The following is a 15143-nucleotide window of genomic DNA, read 5'->3' as shown; positions in this document are numbered from 1 at the left end:
AGGTTCTTCAGCTCGATTCAAGGATTCAACGGTGACAACTGCGGCTCCAGGGCATTGGTCCTTAGGGGCACGTCCACAAAGATTTTCCGGCTATCATCGACAAGGTTAGGCTGACTCCAGTATGGGAGCGGTCACCGCGGCTCGTTCTGGCGGCGACAATGGTCGTCCGATGGTCCATGGACCTTGATGTAAGTTTTTTTATGTTTGAGGTGTTCTGTATTTCCGGTAAATCTTTATAATAAATCTGATAATTTTCTAAAAAAACAAATATGGACCATTAAACATATATTTAGCGAGGAATACAACTCTCAGTAAGAAAAAAATTATAAGTGTAAACTGTGCGTCACGGCAAGAGTAGAAATAGTTCAACTCTCTCTAAGGCAACAACTTAATTCGGTTGGGTTGGCCATCACGTTGCGGTCTCACAGCTGCTCGAGGTCCTCTGTTCAAATCCATCCCCACCCTTTCTGTCTTATGTTTTGTTTATTCGTTCTCTATGACACTGGCAAGTGGGCCCAGTTCCACATTAGTCCTGATGTGTGTTACAACAGCAACAGACGGTTGCACCGGTAGAATTGACGGAATTGTATGAAAATGTTCTGTTAGGAAAGTTTGAGGACCATTTTTATGGGGTTTTTTAGTTCTTGTATGGATCTGTTCTCATCAGGTTAAGTTTATGTACTAAAAATGGTATTAACTCTTAATAGACGGGTTATGCAAAATATCCAACCGGCTTAAAGCAATAGCCGCCTCATTCTTCCTACGGTCCATGTGCTCCACCTGATAACCTTTAAAATGCCCTGCAACAGCATCAACTCCATGGCGATAAGCCGCCATGAGAGGATCTTTGGAATCCCACTTGCCTGACACCTGTTGAGCTACCAAATCTGAGTCGCCAAGACACCGGACCCGGCTCAGGCTCATCTCTTTAGCCATACGAAGACCATGGAGCAACGCTTTATATTCCGTTGCATTGTTAGTGCAAGGAAACATCAGCCGCAACACATAACAAAATTTGTCACCTCGAGGGGAGGTTAAAACAACTCCAGCCCCCGATGATGAAGCTATGGACCTAGGGTAGGGTCATGGACCTGTCCTAGCTGCCCTACCCAAGGACATCTCTAGAAGAAATCACCTTTCAATCAACTTGAAGGTGCCCCACTCGACAGACTCGAAGACACTCGACCAAGAAGCAATCACTCGACCAAGACCCAACCACTCGACGGTCAGGAGACCTAAAGGCGCCCGCACACTAACGGTTGGTCATTAAGTAGCTTTTATGGTCATCATAACACTTTATTACTAGCGTTACCAGTAACGCCCTGCCTTAATGTACATTGAACCCTTCGTAACGTGGGCTGGCCGGGGTCCTGGCGCACTCTATATAAGCCACCCCCCTCCTCCGAGACAAGGGTTCGCACCTTTGTAACTCATACTCATATAATCCAGTCGACCGCCTCCGGGCTCCGAGACGTAGGGTTTTTACTTCTTCCAAGAAGGGCCTGAACTCATAAACCTTGCATCCTTACAACTTCTCCATAGCTAAGACCTCGCCTATCCATACTTACCCCCCTACACTACTGTCAGACTTAGAACCACGACAGTTGGCGCCCGCCGTGGGGCCGGTGTTTTAGCGTTTTGTTGGAGGAGTTGCGATCTTTTCCGACCCAAATCATCATGGTTTCCGACGGAGTTTTGGTGGAGGGCCGCGAGATCCGTCTCGGCGCGCTCACGTTCATCGCCGATGACTCCGCCTGGCTTCAGGAGGCTCCGCTCGACGTGGACGCACTTCCTGTCCGCGGGGCGACGCACTTTAGCGCGTGCGTCCGCGGCATTCTCCTGCGGCAACCGTCGACCCCCTATAGGTCGGCTCCTGTGTTGTCCTTCCTTCCCGTTTCCCGCCGGCGCAAGCGCTCTGGTCGGTCGAGACTTCAGCGGTGGGTGAGACACGCGGTGGCCCGTCAGTCGGCCATTCCTCAAGTCGCGGCGATCGAGCCCGACGAATCCCTCTATGGCCTGTTTGACTGGCTCCGAAGAGACTGCATCCAAGTGCGACAGCAACGATCCGGCGGTAGAGGTTCTGATGGTCGACGGACCACCCAGTCCCCCTGGTTTTACCCGCACCGACGGAGGCGCGGGGGGAGGCGACCCGTCGCGTCCCCATGACGAGTATCTTCCCGAGCCTCTCACGTTGCTGCAGAGAGAAGAACTTCGCCGCCGGAACATGGATGCACTGCACACTCCTATCGTTGGAGAAACCCCCGAGGCTTGTGCCTTGGAAGACGCGCGCCTGGCAAACTTGGCCGAGCGCACTCGGCTGGAGAACCTCCAGCGAGCACTCGACGAGCGTGCGCGACAACGGGTTCCTGAATCCAGTCGACGTCAGCTCTTCCCGCCCCCACAGGTATATCGAACTCCGATTCAGAATTTAGCAGTTGCGGCCCGTATAGCAGAGTCGATTCAGCCTTCCCAGTCGGAGGCTGGCAGAGGCTTGCTGCAGATCAGAGCATTACTCTGGACAGCAGGTGATCAGAATTCCGCTATTTCTTAGTCGCGGAACAGAATTCACAGCAGATCCGTTGCTGCGGACACAGTCCAGTCGGCTCACAGCCCGAGATCGCCCCTGAGGCGTGAGGGACGTGGGGACCGGCATGACCAGTATGGGAACCATGAGCAGTATGATCACTGAGTCGATCGTGACGGTCGACGTCGAGTACCCATGCCTCCCCCGAGGAGTGGGTCGTATGTGCCTCGCCAGCAGGATGACAGGCGCCCTCATAGTGGTGGGCGAAGGATTCCAGTCGACCCCAGAGGGCCAGGCTTTGATGTGAGATCCATCCTTGTCCAAGGTTTGGTCGATAGGAACAGGGCTCACCGAGAAGGCCATGACAGAGATGCGCCAGCCAGCAGCAGAGTACATGTTTCGGGGCCAGAGTGCTTTAGTAGAGCCATCAGGGCAGCTGTGATTCCTCCCAATTTCAGGTTGGCGACTGGAGTCAGTAAGTTCACTGGCGAGTCCAAGCCCGATACTTGGCTTGAGGACTACCGAGTGGCCGTCCAGATTGGCGGCGGCAATGATGAAGTGGCCATGAAGCACGTGCCTCTCATGTTGGAGGGCTCGGCCAGAGCATGGCTAAACCAGTTAGCACCTAGCAGCATTTACACTTGGGAAGATCTCTCCCGAGTGTTCGTCACCACATTTGAAGGCACATGCAAGCGACCGGCAGGACTGACGGAACTGCGGTCCTGTGTGCAAAAGCCGAATGAAACTTTGAGGGATTAAATCCAGAGATGGATCACGTTACATCAATCGGTGGAGAATGTGCCTGACCACCAAGCAGTTTGTGCCTTCAAGGAAGGCGTCAAGTACAGAGAACTGAATTTGAAATTCGGTCGAACCGGAGATATGTCCCTGAATCGGATGATGGAGATTGCCACCAAGTACGCTAACGGCGAAGATGAGGATCGACTCGGGAGTGGCAAGCTCAAGTCAGTCGCCCAAGAAACTGGAGGCAATTCCAGTCGGAAACAGAAGCGGAAAGCCGAGCCAGCGGCTCCCGGGGAAGCCTTAGCTTTGGCCCAAGGAAAGCCTAAAGGGAAACCTAAAGGGCCTTGGAACCCCAAAAAGGTTAAAGACCAGGAGGGAAATGATGTGTTGGACTTACCATGTCTCGTCCACACGAAGAAAGATGAAGAGGGTAATTTTATTTACCCGAAACATACCACTCGGCAGTGTCGACTCTTGATCCAGCAGTTCCAGGGCAAGCAGCCCAAGGGTAAGGAAAAGGAGTCAGACAAGGTTGAATACAAAGAGGACAGCGATGACGGATACCCTCAAGTCAATTCCACCCTGATGATTTTTGCTGATGTTGAGAGCAAAAGTCGACTGAAAGTTATTAACCGAGAGGTGAACATGGTCGCTCTGGCAACACCTAGTTACCTGAAATGGTCTCAGACTGCCATAACATTCGACCAGTCCGACCACCCAACGCACATCGCCACCCCTGGGAGGCAAGCTTTGGTGGTCGACCCAGTTGTTGAAGGCACTCGACTGACCAAAGTCCTGATGGATGGTGGCAGTGGTTTGAACATATTATACGCCGAGATGTTGAAGGGGATGGGCATTCTGATGTCCAGACTCAGTGCCAGCAACATGAGTTTTCATGGAGTCATTCCTGGGAAGAAGGCTGAATCCCTTGGTCAGATTGCTCTTGAGGTGGTTTTCAGTGATTCCAAGAATTATCGCAAAGAAAAATTGACATTTGAAGTTGTAGACTTCCAAAGTGCCTATCACGCTATTTTGGGCAGGCTGGCTTATGCACGCTTCATGGCCCGACCAGGTTACGTGTATCTCAAATTAAAGATGCCTGGCCCCAAAGGTGTGATCACCATTACGGGCAATCAGAAGAAAGCGGAAAAATGTTTTCAGAAGGGTTCGAAGATCGCCGATGCACAGATGGCAGTGGTGGAGTTGCAGGAATACCAGAAGACTACAAACCTGAGCGATCTGTTGCGAGCCAAGAAGCCCGCTACAGGATCAGCTTTCCAGTCGACTGGCGACACGAAGACAGCTCACATCCACCCGACCGACCCCAGCGCCGCCCCGACTCATATCTCGACAATACTCGACTCCAAATAGGAAGAAGCGCTCATCCAGTTCCTCCGTGAGAACTGGGACATCTTCGCGTGGAAACCTTCTGACATGCTAGGTGTTCCCAGGGAGCTGGCTGAGCATCGCCTGAGAGTTGACTCAAAAGTAAAACCTGTCAAGGAACATCTTCGACGGTCCGCCGTCCAAAAAAGAAAAGCTATTGGCGAAGAGGTGGCTCGGCTCTTAGCAGCGGAGTTCATCCGAGAGATCTACCACTCCGAGTGGCTCGCCAATGTTGTCATGTTCCCCAAGAAGGACAAGTCACTTCGCATGTGCATTGACTTTAAACATATCAACCGGGCCTGCCCGAAAGATCATTTTCCTCTCCCCTGCATCGACCAGATAGTCGACTCGACTGCGGGATGTGAGCGACTATCTTTCTTAGACGCCTATTCTGGGTACCATCAGATCCGTCTGTATGGACCTGACGAGATCAAGATAGCTTTCATCACTCCATTCGGGTTCTTCTGTTATGTTACCATGCCGTTCGGCCTCAAGAATGCTGGAGCCACATTCATGAGGATGATTCAAAAGTGTTTACTCACTCAAATCAGTCGGAACGTGGAAGCATACATGGATGATATTGTGGTCAAGTCACGGAAGGGCTCCGACCTGCTGACTGACCTTGCTGAAACCTTTGCCAACCTCAGGAGATATGATATCAAGCTTAATCCATAAAAGTGTACATTCGAAGTCCCTGGCAGAAAGTTACTCGGTTTTCTCGTTTCCGAACGGGGAATCGATGCCAATCCAGAAAAAGTTGGCACTATACTCCGAATGAAAAGCCCTGTGTGAGTGCACGACGTCCAGAAGCTTACTAGTTGTTTGGACGCCCTAAGTCGATTCATATCTCGTCTCGGTGAAAAGGCATTACCTCTTTACCGATTGATGAAGAAGTCCGACAAGTTCGAGTGGACTCCCGAAGCTGATGCAGCGTTTGCAGAGCTCAAAGCTCTGCTCTCCACCCAGCCGGTGCTTGCTGTCCCAATCAGCAAAGAGCCTTTGCTGCTTTACATTGCAGCCACAGGACAAGTCGTTAGCACGGTACTTACGGTCGAGCGGGAAGAAGAAGGGAAAACCTTCAAAGTTAGCGCCTAGTATATTATATCTGGATATCGGAAGTGTTCCGGGTGAAACCGGGATTTTACCGGAGTACCGGGAGGGTTACCGGAACCCCCCGGGAGCTAAATGGGCCATGATGGGCCTTAGTGGAAAAGAGAAGAGGCAGCCCTACATGGGCTGCGCGCCTCCCCCTTCCCCTAGTCCTATTAGGACTAGGAGAGGTGGCCGGCCCCCTCCTTCTCTTTTCCCCCTCCGCGAATCCTATTCCAACTAGGATTGGGGAGAATCCTACTCCCAGAGGGAGTAGGACTCTCCTGGCGCACCCCTTGTGGCCGGCCAGCCTCCCCCCTTTTTGGTCCTTTATATACTGAGGTAGAGGCACCCTAGAACACACAAGTTGATCCACGTGATCTATTCCTTAGCCGTGTGCGGTGCCCCCAGCCACCATATTCCACGATAATACTGTAGCGGAGTTTAGGCGAAGCCCTGCTGCTGTAGTACATCAAGATCGTCACCACGCCGTCGTGCTGACAGAACTCTTCCCCGACACTTTGCTGGACCGGAGTCCGGGGATCGTCATCGAGCTGAACGTGTGCTCGAACTCGGAGGTGCCGTAGTTTCGGTGCTTGATCGGTCGGATCGGGAAGACGTACGACTACTTCCTCTATGTTGCGTCATCGCTTCCGCAGTCGGTCTGCGTGGGTACGTAGACAGCACTCTCCCCTCTCGTTGCTATGCATCACATGATCTTGCGTGAGCGTAGGAAATTTTTTGAAATTACAACGAAACCCAACAGTGGCATCCGAGCCTAGGTTATTTATGTTGATGTTATATGCACGAGTAGAACACAAGTGAGTTGTGGGCGATATAAGTCATACTGCCTACCAGCATGTCATACTTTGGTTCGGCGGCATTGTTGGACGAGACAACCCGGAGCAACATTACGCGTACGCTTACGCGAGACAGGTTCCCCCAACGTGCTTTGCACATAGGTGGCTTGCGGGCGACTGTCTCTCCAACTTTAGTTGAACCGAGTATGGCTACGCCTGGTCCTTGCGAAGGTTAAAACGGAGTCTATTTGACAAACTATCGTTGTGGTTTTGATGCGTAGGTGAGATTGGTTCTTGCTTAAGCCCGTAGCAGCCACGTAAAACATGCAACAACAAAGTAGAGGACGTCTAACTTGTTTTTGCAGGGCATGTTGTGATGTGATATGGTCAAGACATGATGCTGAATTTTATTGTATGAGATGATCATGTTTTGTAACCGAGTTATCGGCAACTGGCAGGAGCCATATGGTTGTCGCTTTATTGTATGCAATGCAATCGCGATGTAATGCTTTACTTTATTACTAAGTGGTAGTGATAGTCGTAGAAGCATAAGCTTGGCGAGACGACAACGATGCTACGATGGAGATCAAGGTGTCACGCCGGTGACGATGGTGATCACGACGGTGCTTCAGAGATGGAGATCACAAGCACAAGATGATGATGGCCATATCATATCACTTATATTGATTGCATGTGATGTTTATCCTTTTATGCATCTTATCTTGCTTTGATTGACGGTAGCATTATAAGATGATCTCTCACTAAATTATCAAGAAGTGTTCTCCCTGAGTATGCACCGTTGCGAAAGTTCTTCGTGCTGAGACACCACGTGATGATCAGGTGTGATAGGTTCTACGTTCAAATACAACGGGTGCAAAACAGTTGCACACGCGGAATACTCAGGTCATACTTGACGAGCCAAGCATATACAGATATGGCCTCGGAACACGGAGACCGAAAGGTCGAGCGTGAATCATATAGGAGATATGATCAACATAAACGATGTTCACCATTGAAAACTACTCCATCTCATGTGATGATCGGTTATGGTTTAGTTGATTTGGATCACGTAATCACTTAGAGGATTAGAGGGATGTCTATCTAAGTGGGAGTTCTTTAATTAATTTGATTAACTGAACTTAAATTTATCATGAAACTTAGTACCTGATTAGTATCTTGCTTGTTTATGTTTGATTGTAGATAGATGGCTCGTGCTATTGTTCCGTTGAATTTTAATGCGTTCCTTGAGAAAGCAAAGTTGAAAGATGATGGTAGCAATTACACGGACTGGGTCCGTAACTTGAGGATTATCCTCATTGCTGCACAGAAGAATTATGTCCTGGAAGCACCGCTGGGTGCCAGGCCTGCTGCAGGAGCAACGCCGGATGTTATGAACGTCTGGCAGAGCAAAGCTGATAACTACTCGATAGTTCAGTGTGCCATGCTTTACGGCTTAGAATTGGGACTTCAACGACGTTTTGAACGTCATGGAGCATATGAGATGTTCCAGGAGTTGAAGTTAATATTTCAAGCAAATGCCCGGATTGAGAGATATGAAGTCTCCAATAAGTTCTATAGCTGCAAGATGGAGGAGAACAGTTCTGTCAGTGAGCATATACTCAAAATGTCTGGGTATAATAATCACTTGATTCAATTGGGAGTTAATCTTCCAGATGATTGCGTCATTGACAGAATTCTCCAATCACTGCCACCAAGCTACAAGAGCTTCGTGATGAACTATAATATGCAAGGGATGAACAAGACTATTCCCGAGCTCTTCGCGATGCTGAAAGCTGCGGAGGTAGAAATCAAGAAGGAGCATCAAGTGTTGATGGTCAACAAGACCACTAGTTTCAAGAAAAAGGGCAAAGGAAAGAAGAAGGGGAACTTCAAGAAGAACAGCAAGCCAGTTGCTGCTCAAGAGAAGAAACCCAAGTCTGGACCTAAGCCTGAAACTGAGTGCTTCTATTGCAAGCAGACTGGACACTGCAAGCGGAACTGCCCCAAGTATTTGGCGGATAAGAAGGATGGCAAGGTGAACAAAGGTATATGTGATATACATGTTATTGATGTGTACCTTACTAATGCTCGCAGTAGCACCTGGGTATTTGATACTGGTTCTGTTGCTAATATTTGCAACTCGAAACAGGGACTATGGATTAAGCGAAGATTGGTTAAGGACGAGGTGATGATGCGCGTGGGAAACGGTTCCAAAGTCGATGTGATTGCAGTCGGCACGCTACCTCTACATCTACCTTCGGGATTAGTATTAGACCTAAATAATTGTTATTTAGTGCCAGCGTTAAGCATGAACATTATATCTGGATCTTGTTTGATGCGAGATGGTTATTCATTTAAATCAGAGAATAATGGTTGTTCTATTTATATGAGTAATATCTTTTATGGTCATGCACCCTTGAAGAGTGGTCTATTCTTGTTGAATCTCGATAGTAGTAACACACATATTCATAATGTTGAAGCCAAAAGATGCAGAGTTGATAATGAGAGTGCAACTTATTTGTGGCACTGCCGTTTAGGTCATATCGGTGTAAAGCGCATGAAGAAACTCCATTCTGATGGACTTTTGGAACCACTTGATTATGAATCACTTGGTACTTGCGAACCGTGTCTCATGGGCAAGATGACCAAAACACCGTTCTCCGGTACTATGGAGAGAGCAACAGATTTGTTGGAAATCATACATACAGATGTATGTGGTCCGATGAATATTGAGGCTCGTGGCGGATATCGTTATTTCTCACCTTCACAGATGACTTAAGCAGATATGGGTATATCTACTTAATGAAACATAAGTCTGAAACATTTGAAAAGTTCAAGGAATTTCAGAGTGAAGTTGAAAATCATCGTAACAAGAAAATAAAGTTTCTACGATCTGATCGTGGAGGAGAATATTTGAGTTACGAGTTTGGTGTACATTTGAAAAATTGTGGAATAGTTTCGCAACTCACGCCACCCGGAACACCACAGCGTAATGGTGTGTCCGAACGTCGTAATCGTACTTTACTAGATATGGTGCGATCTATGATGTCTCTTACTGATTTACCGCTATCGTTTTGGGGATACGCTCTAGAGACGGCCGCATTCACGTTAAATAGGGCACCATCAAAATCCGTTGAGACGACGCCTTATGAACTGTGGTTTGGCAAGAAACCAAAGTTGTCGTTTCTAAAAGTTTGGGGCTGCGATGCTTATGTGAAAAAGCTTCAACCTGATAAGCTCGAACCCAAATCGGAGAAATGTGTCTTCATAGGATATCCAAAGGAAACTATTGGATACACCTTCTATCACAGATCCGAAGGCAAGACTTTGTTGCAAAATTCGGAAACTTTCTAGAGAAGGAGTTTCTCTCGAAAGAAGTGAGTAGGAGGAAAGTAGAACTTGACGAGGTAACTGTACCTGCTCCCTTATTGGAAAGTAGTACATCACAGAAAACTGTTCCTGTGACACCTACACCAGTTAGTGAGGAAGTTAATGATAATGATCATGAAACTTCAGAACAAGGTACTACTGAACCTCGTAGATCAACCAGAGTAAGATCCGCGCCAGAGTGGTACGGTAGTCCCGTTCTGGAAGTCATGATGCTTGATCATGATGAACCTACGAACTATGAAGAAGCAATGGTGAGCCCAGATTCCGCAAAGTGGCTTGAAGCCATGAAATCTGAGATGGGATCCATGTATGAGAACAAAGTATGGACTTTGGTTGACTTGCTCGATGATCGGCAAGCAATTGAGAATAAATGGATCTTCAAGAAGAAGACTGACGCTGACGGTAATATTACTGTCTACAAAGCTCTACTTGTCGCAAAAGGTTTTCGGCAAGTTCAAGGGATTGACTACGATGAGACCTTCTCACCCGTAGCGATGCTTAAGTCTGTCCGAATCATGTTAGAAATTGCCGCATTTTATGATTATGAAATTTGGCAGATGGATGTCAAAACTGCATTCCTGAATGGATTTCTGGAAGAAGAGTTGTATATGATGCAACCAGAAGGTTTTGTCGATCCAAAGGGAGCTAACAAAGTGTGCAAGCTCCAGTGATCCATTTATGGACTGGTGCAAGCCTCTCAGAGTTGGAATAAACGTTTTGATAGTGTGATCAAAGCATTTGGTTTTATACAGACTTTTGGAGAAGCCTGTATTTACAAGAAAGTGAGTGGGAGCTCTGTAGCATTTCTGATATTATATGTGGATGACATATTATTAATTGGAAATAATATAGAATTTCTGGATAGCATAAAGGGATACTTGAATAAGAGTTTTTCAATGAAAGACCTCGGTGAAGCTGCCTACATATTAGGCATTAAGATCTATAGAGATAGATCAAGACGCTTAATTGGACTTTCACAAACAACATACCTTGACAAAATTTTGAAGAAGTTCAAAATGGATCAAGCAAAGAAAGGATTCTTGCCTGTGTTACAAGGTGTGAAATTGAGTAAGACTCAAAGCCCGACCACTGCAGAAGATAGAGAGAATATGAAAGATGTTCCCTATGCATCAGCGATAGGATCTATCATGTATGCAATGTTGTGTACCAGACCTGATGTGTGCCTTGCTATAAGTCTAGCAGGGAGGTACCAAAGTAATCCAGGAGTGGATCACTAGACAGCGGTCAAGAACATCCTGAAATACCTGAAAAGGACTAAGGATATGTTTCTCGTATATGGAGGTGACAAAGAGCTCGCCATAAAAGGTTACGTTGATGCAAGCTTTGACACTGATCCGGACGATTCTAAATCGCAAACCGGATACGTGTTTACATTAAACGGTGGAGCTATCAGTTGGTGCAGTTCTAAACAAAGCGTCGTAGCGGGATCTACATGTGAAGCGGAGTACATAGCTGCTTCAGAAGCAGTGAACGAAGGAGTCTGGATGAAGGAGTTCATATCCGATCTAGGTGTCATACCTAGTGCATCGGATCCAATGAAAATCTTTTGTGACAATACTGGTGCAATTGCCTTGGCAAAGGAATCCAGATTTCACAAGAGAACCAAGCACATCAAGAGACGCTTCAATTCCATCCGGGATCTAGTCCAGGTGGAAGACATAGAGATTTGCAAGATACATACGGATCTGAATGTTGCAGACCCGTTGACTAAGCCTCTTCCACGAGCAAAACATGATCAGCACCAAGGCTCCATGGGTGTTAGAATCATTACTGTGTAATCTAGATTATTGACTCTAGTGCAAGTGGGAGACTGAAGGAAATATGCCCTAGAGGCAATAATAAAGTTATTATTTATTTCCTTATATCATGATAAATGTTTATTATTCATGCTAGAATTGTATTAACCGGAAACATAATACATGTCTGAATACATAGACAAACAGAGTGTCACTAGTATGCCTCTACTAGACTAGCTCGTTAATCAAAGATGGTTATGTTTCCTAACCATGGACAAAGAGTTGTTATTTGATTAACGGGATCACATCATTAGGTAAATGATCTGATTGACATGACCCATTCCATTAGCTTAGCACCCGATCGTTTAGTATGTTGCTATTGCTTTCTTCATGACTTATACATGTTCCTATGACTATGAGATTATGCAACTCCTGTTTGCCGGAGGAACACTTTGTGTGCTACCAAACGTCACAACGTAAATGGGTGATTATAAAGGTGCTCTACAGGTGTCTCCAAAGGTACATGTTGGGTTGGCGTATTTCGAGATTAGGATTTGTCACTCCGATTGTCGGAGAGGTATCTCTGGGCCCTCTCGGTAATGCACATCACATAAGCCTTGCAAGCATTGCAACTAATGAGTTAGTTGTGAGATGATGTATTGCGGAACGAGTAAAGAGACTTGCCGGTAACGAGATTGAACTAGGTATTGAGATACCGACGATCGAATCTCGGGCAAGTAACATACCGATGACAAAAGGAACAACGTATGTTGTTATGCGGTCTGACCGATAAAAGATCTTCGTAGAATATATAGGAGCCAATATGAGCATCCAGGTTCCGCTATTGGTTATTGACCGGAGACGTGTCTCGGTCATGTCTACATTGTTCTCGAACCCATAGGGTCCGCACGCTTAAGGTTTCGATGACAGTTATATTACGAGTTTATGCATTTTGATGTACCAAAGTTTGTTCGGAGTCCCGGATGTGATCACAGACATGACGAGGAGTCTCGAAATGGTCGAGACATAAAGATTGATATATTGGAAGCCTATATTTGGATATCGGAAGTGTTCCGGGTGAAATCAGGATTTTACCGGAGTACCGGGAGGTTACCGGAACCCCCCGGGAGGTATATGGGCCTTAGTGGGCTTTAGTGGAAGAGAGGAGAGGTGGCCAGGGCTGGGCCGCGCGCCCCTCCCCCCTAGTCCGAATAGGACAAGGAGAGGGGGCCGGCGCCCCCCTTCCTTCTCTCTCTCCTCTTTCCCCCTCCCGAATCCTATTCCAACTAGGAAAGGGGGAGAATCCTACTCCCAGAGGGAGTAGGACTCCTCCTGGCGCGCCCTCTCCTGGCCGGCCGCACCCCCCTTTGAACCTTTATATACGGAGGCAGGGAGCACCCCTAGAGACACAAGTTGATCCACGTGATCATATTCTTAGCCGTGTGCGGTGCCCCTTCCACCACAGTCCTCGATAATATTGTAGTGGTGCTTAGGCGAAGCCCTGTGATAGTAGTACATCAAGATCGTCACCACGCTGTCGTGCTGACGGAACTCTTCCCCGACACTTTGCTGGATCGGAGTCCGGGGATCGTCATCGAGCTGAACGTGTGCTAGAACTCAGAGGTGCCGTAGTTTCGGTGCTTGATCGGTCGGGTCGTGAAGACATACGACTACATCAACCACGTTGTGCTAACGCTTCCGTTGTCGATCTACAAGGGTACGTAGATCACACTCTCCCCTCTCGTTGCTATGCATCACCATGATCTTGCGTGTCTGTAGGAAATTTTTTGAAATTACTACGTTCCCCAACACCCTTCACCATCGGAAGTCCACTCGCCACTTTTGCCACCACTCGCCTCGCCTTCCAGAGCTTGCTCTTGCTCCCCGTTGGGCATCGAATACATTTCAGTAATGGCCTGAAAGAAAGCAGGGAGAACAAAGTCAGTCGACGCAATACAGACAGCTGCGCGAGTGAATTCAGATTACAAGAAAAAACTCAGAATCAGACCTTCTCTGGTGCATGAGATTGGTCGAATGGAGGGACTCTCCTGGCTCCCCTGGGGTTGTCCTTGTTCCCGGTAATGCTCGACAGCCACTTCTCCAGCGTGTCGTCATCGACCTCCTCTGGGTGGATCCGAGTGGAGTCTTCTAGACCCGAATACATCCACATCGGGTGGTCTCGGGCTTGGAGAGGCTGGATGCGCCGCTGAAGGAAGACCTCCAAGAGATCCATACCAGTGACCCCGTCATGAATGAGCTGGACCACTCGGCTGACCAACACCTTCACGTGCGCCTTCTCCTCCGGGAGCACCTTCAAAGGGGAGGGTTTTTCCACTCGGTCCATGGTAAAGGGAGGGAGGCCAGTCGATTACCCTGGCGTCGACTGGTCTTTGCAGTAGAACCAGGTCGACTGCCATCCGCGAACTGAATCGGGAAGAATCATGGCCGGAAAGGAGCTTTTTCCCCTCGTCTAGATGCCAAGACCCCCACACATCTGGATCACTTGGGTCCTCTCGTCACTCGGATTAGCCTTTTTCACTGTCTGGGAGCAACAAGTGAAAATATGCTTGAAAAGACCCCAGTGAGGTCGACAACCCAAGAAGTTCTCACACAAGGAAATGAACGCGGCAAGATAAACGATTGAGTTGGGGGTAAAATGGTGGAGTTGAGCCCCAAAGAAGTTCAGAAACCCTCGGAAGAAAGGATGAGGGGGCAAGGAAAACCCACGGTCGACGTGGGTGGCAAGAAGAACGCGCTCACCCTCCCTGGGCTGCGGCTCGGATTCCTTCCCCGGAAGCTGCGCCGAGTCGTAGGGGATCAGCCCTCCCTCGGCCAGGTCGTCGAGGTCCTCTTGGGAGATCCTCGAGTGGATCTAGTCGCCCTGGATCCAACCCCTCGGCAGGCCAGTCCGCGAAGAAGATCTGCCCCGGCTCGTCGGCTTCCCCTTCGATTTCGCCGTCACCTTCTTCGCCGGCTCCAGAGCCGATGTCCTCTCCTTCACCATTGTCGCCGACAAGACGCGGGGTGATATCACATAACAAATCAAAAAAAGGATGCCAATTTCAATGTTATCGTACAAGGTATTTTTCAATATTATTATTGATCTTTCCTTTGTCATATTTCCTTTTGTATTCAACTAATTTGGCTCATTTTGTTTACTAATTTGGCTCATTTTTGTATCATGTCGACAGACTATGTTTGTATCCCTAGAGATATTACGCTCATCGAAATAATCATGTCTGCCCCCAAGAAAACCAAGTTCATGGACATTGCAAGTGAAGTGGACTTCAATTATTAATTAATTGTGATTGTGTTATATTGTATGTATGTGTAAAATTTAACATCCATTATCTTTATATAACTCTTACAAAATATTTCAAGAGCCCGTGGCAACGCACAGGCATTTGACTAGTAGATCTAAGTTTTAAAGAATCAACATCAAGAGCAATTCCA

The sequence above is a fragment of the Triticum dicoccoides genome, chromosome 5A, assembly GCF_002162155.2.
Source record: "Triticum dicoccoides isolate Atlit2015 ecotype Zavitan chromosome 5A, WEW_v2.0, whole genome shotgun sequence".
NCBI classification, from domain to species: domain Eukaryota; kingdom Viridiplantae; phylum Streptophyta; class Magnoliopsida; order Poales; family Poaceae; genus Triticum; species Triticum dicoccoides.
The sequence above is the reverse complement of the archived record's forward strand: the minus strand, read 5'-3'. Positions refer to the sequence as shown.